Below are 4,769 nucleotides of genomic sequence, written 5' to 3'. Positions count from 1 at the left end.
CCGGCCGTTGCCATGGCGCTGGATGCCTTATAAGGACAGCAGAGTCAAAGAGCACAGAGAGAGAGCGAGAGAGAGAGAGGGAGAGGGAGGGAGAGAGAGCGAGAGAGCGAGGGAGAAAGAGAGGAGGGGTGGTAGAGAAAGAAAACGAGAGAGCAGGGGGGAGGCAGTTACAGAGAGGGAAAGAGAGAGAGGGGAGGAAGGAGAGAGAGGTAGAGAAGAGGAGAGAGGGGAGGGAGAAGAGGAGAGAGGGGAGGGAGAAGAAGGGTGAGGGTAAGTGGAAGAGAGAGGGGGAGAGAACAGAGGGGAGGACTAAGGTGAAAGAGGGTGAAGTAGAGACGAATAGAAAGAGGGAAAGAGCGAGAGAGTGAATGAAAGAGGGAAAGAGCAGGAAGAGAGGGAGGGGTAGAGAGAGATAGAGAAAGAGGTGGAGAGCGAAAGATAAAAAGAGGCGGAAGGAGAGAGCGGGGAAGAGAGAGAAAGGGAGCTAGAGGGGGGAGAAAGAAAGAAAGAAAGGAAGAGAGAGAGGGAAGAGGGAAGGGAGAGAGCTCCGGACAAGCATACACACACACTCACACACACACACTCACACACACTCACACACATGCACACAAATTCCTGGCGCATGTTTCCCCCATGACCCCAGGCCAGAGCAGAGTTAACCCCCTCACTGCTGCTGCACAGAGGGCTGCAGGGATCACATGGACACACAGGCTCACCACATGCACCAACTCTGACTTCATTTTGACTCACATCGACACAACACCAAAGACATGTGACCAGGGCGGCTCGTTTCAATCATGATTTATGTTTATTAGTTCGGTTTTGTAAATTGTCTCGGCCTTGACCATATTGTTTTATTACTTTTTAATAGAGTTTTTTTTATTTATTTTTTATTTAACAGAGCATTTATCATCTTTTTAACTTTTAAATTGACAAAATTGAGGGCTGATCAAACCGTAGCATGTTGTCAATAGATAATATTTCAAAAAAGGTATATCGAGCACTCAGCTTGATTTTAATATGCAGCAAAAAGCGCATCTTATGGTAATGTAGGCCAGTTCACCAATAAGCCTGAGGGCCCAGAAAGATTGGTCTGTGGGCCGCATTTAGCCCCCAGGCCATAGTTAGGACATGCCTCACTGAGAAAAAGTGTATTATTCCACAAGAGAAATTTCTAGGACACTGAAGCTCCCAAGTAATGCTCCCAAATTACAATGTATGAACAATCTTAATAACAAAGAGCAAATCAAATGGGACATGGATAAACATACTAGTATTAGCTATAAAGCAATAGGTTTCAACTGTAAACAAAAACAATTCAACTTACTACTTAAAAGCAGATTAGCATACAGGATATAACATAAGGTATATGTACAAAACCATTGTTTCTAGTTTCTCTCGAATGTTCCTCACATTTAGAACACAAGACATTTAAGAAGAAATGTTACCAAAAATCAGGCAATAAAATATATGTACTAAAAATAATTGTAGAAAAACAGCTCATTGTATATGAATGTTTCTCCTTTAAACTGAAGGAGCCCTAATGGTAGAACCAAGCACTACACAAAACACAGCATTATTGGTTAATTCAAGTTAATTTGAATGAACTATAATGAGCAAGCTTCTTAAAAGCAGACTAGAATACATATGTGGGAATTAGTATCAACTTTACAAAGTGCCTTCAACTGTCAAAAATGAATAAATAAATGAAATAGTTCAGTGGATATGAAAGTTCTCTCTAATCCATCAGCCCAGGAGCCCTAATGGTAGAACTTAGCCAGGGCTCAATAGTTCATTCAAACCCGGACACATTTTGAGCTCTAAATTAACCCAAGCGTTTCAATGCGTTTAGCCCATGACCCCGGGCCTGTGCTCACTATGGAGAGCTTCAGTGCGGCACCTCTTTCTTAGACGTCTCTCTCTCATGTTCCTCTCTCTGCTCTAATCCCAAACACTTCCTCTGACTTTGTTGACCCAATAATAACTGGGAGGGCGTGTTTTTGTTGAGCGAGTTGTCAAAAGGTTACCCGATCTCCGGCAGCTCCTTTCACACCTGCCCTGTGCACTCATAGGTCGAGCAAAAGGACACGGCGCCTGTCACACTCACGCTGTTTTTGTGGTGTCAGGGAGTGATTAGAGAACAACAGGGACTTACATGTGCAGTCAGGCTCTGGAGGGATCCAATTTGTCCAGTATTCTGTAAGGTGGAGTAATATGGCAACAGCTAGCAACATTTTTAACATCTGAACAATCACTTTTTTTTTTTAATTAAAATTTTTAAAGTATTTTTCATACTCCAAAGTTTGAACTCTCCACCAAAACCAAACCAAATAATTTACTGACAGTAATGACTGTAGACCACTTGAATTGAATAGTATATATGTTGCTGAATAAATCATTTAAAATGAAATGGCATTTTCCAGTATTACTCCATTTTCTGATCTATGTTATAATGTCGTTTCCTCATCAAAAACATACTCAGAATTGTGTTTTGTTTCATTCACACATGTTTAACACACAAACCCTTAGGCTGTGTTCTTCTCTCAAACAGAAAATACTTAATGTCACAAACATCTCCAAAGCTCAAAATGCTCACTTCCACTTTGTGATGTCATGTGGTAATATAGTAAGTGCTCCACTGTGCTTTTACACTCCGTACACTTTCATCTCTAGTAATTAAAAGTAAAAGATAGTTGTTAACTTGAAAACTACTGCTTGACGTCACAAGATGGAACAGTGCACTTTGAGTTTTGGAAATATAGACAGACTGATATTGAAGGATTACTCAGACATGTGTGAATGAAACAAAACACAACCCCAGGTATGTTTTTGATGCGGTAATAACATTCTAACAGCTAAAAACTGACAAGAGTCAGTTTTGCATTTAAGGATCTTTTAACACTTGAGTCTCAAATGCAGAAGACATCTCCTCTCCAAAATTTTCCGAACATTCAGAGCAAAATATAAAACTTTTTTTTCCTGAGATAAAAAAATCCACGCAGTTTGTTTTTGATGCGAATGGTGCATGTGTCTCTGATTGGTTAATCCGGGAAACTGGACAAAGCTCCAGATGCACTTGTCTTTTGTCAAAGTGTGGTCAGGTGAATGTAGAACACATAGAACAAAATAAAACACTGGGTTTTCTGTGATTTTTATATTAGCAGCTAATATTGCTAACATATAGCCATACTTTGAATCATGTTCTCTTTCTTTTATTTATACTCACTTGCTTCTGCCTGACTACGTGACATTCCTTTAAACCAGATCTTAATGAATGAATGTGCTCTTTTAGGCTGCAGTTCAGCTCAACATGTTTTTGTGTGAAAGTTAAACCAAAACTAACCTTTATTTTGAAGTCATTGAGCTAAGTTCCCAGGAAATGCTCTGAGGAGATATTGTTTTAGTCTTATATCTGCAGAGAAAGGGCAAACAGTGACTGGATTTATTCACTCACTTTATCTCAAACATGCTTTTACTTATTACATTATATTTTTGGTGTTAAAGATGTAGTATGTACATTTTCTGGTGAAGGGTCCCCTACCTGCTTGTCTCCATGGAGACCTAATTGCTTTGTCTGGAAGATTCCACATTATACGACATTAAACTGATCAGTCTTTGCAAGTGACTTAGCCAAGTTACAGGACAGATCTGTGGAGAGGCGAGCCCGCACATAGTATAAATTGAATGTTGTTCAAAGTATTTTTGAGCAATAAAAAGACCTCATATTCAGTCATGTTGTATATTCATTGTCATGTTGATCAAAAACATGCCTGAAGGGGTTTTATATGGCATCCATGCATGTGATTTGTCCTGGGCCCTCTTTAAACCCTCTTTATGGTTAGCTGTAAGACCTTACGATCCAACACTCAGCCCACAAGCCACGTCACCCATGTTCCCACAAGGCAATTCTCCATATAAAATAATATAATATAAAAAACATGATATGAAACTTTACAACACAACTTCACAAACTAGATACGATGTGTAGTAGTATAATTTGTGGGATGCAGGCTGATTGTAATGTGATAGCTCTCTGACAGGGGGTGTGACGCTTATAAAACATGCAAAAATGTTGTTTTTGGCGAATATATTTTTTCAAATCAATAAAAGCCAACATGGTGCTCTAATTATGTAATGTGTTAGCAATTAATACCCCAGAAGTGCAATAATACCCCTCTTTACCCTAAACTATTAAACTTACATGACCTTTATTCCAACCACATGTCATCACTTCCTCATTAGGAGCATTTTCTCATATCAGACGCTGTGTTCCCTCGTCAGGGCTGTGTGGGCTGATCTTCATTGTCGCTGCGAGGCCTCCACAAGAAAAGGGAGGACAGAATAAACAAGCTCAGGCTGCAACCAAGGTTTCCAATAACCACCTCCAACACACTCACTCCAGAGGCATTCAAGAGGCTCAATGTGCAGCTTAAGAACCTCCCAGAGCCCCAACACTGTTTGCTCACCACAGGCCCGATCTGGGACCAACTGGGACTAAACCTGGAGCTAATTCCAGAGCGAGATCAAGACTAAACCAGAACTAGATCAGGACTAAACCAGGGCTACATCAGGACTAAACCAGGGCTAGATCAGAAGTAATCCAGGACTAGATCAGGATTAGGTCAGAACTAAACCAGGGCTAGATCAGGACTAAACCAGGACTAGATCAGGGTTAAACCAGGATAAGATGAGAACTAAACTAAGGATGTGTTCACTGAGACTAAATTGAGACCCAGATATAAACCTGGACTACACCAGGACTAGACCAG

The sequence above is a fragment of the Boleophthalmus pectinirostris genome, unplaced genomic scaffold, assembly GCF_026225935.1.
Source record: "Boleophthalmus pectinirostris isolate CB_2022bp ecotype Guang Dong unplaced genomic scaffold, ASM2622593v1 HiC_scaffold_7, whole genome shotgun sequence".
In the NCBI taxonomy this organism is placed as follows: Eukaryota; Metazoa; Chordata; class Actinopteri; order Gobiiformes; family Gobiidae; genus Boleophthalmus; species Boleophthalmus pectinirostris.
Note: the sequence above shows the minus strand (reverse complement) of the source record.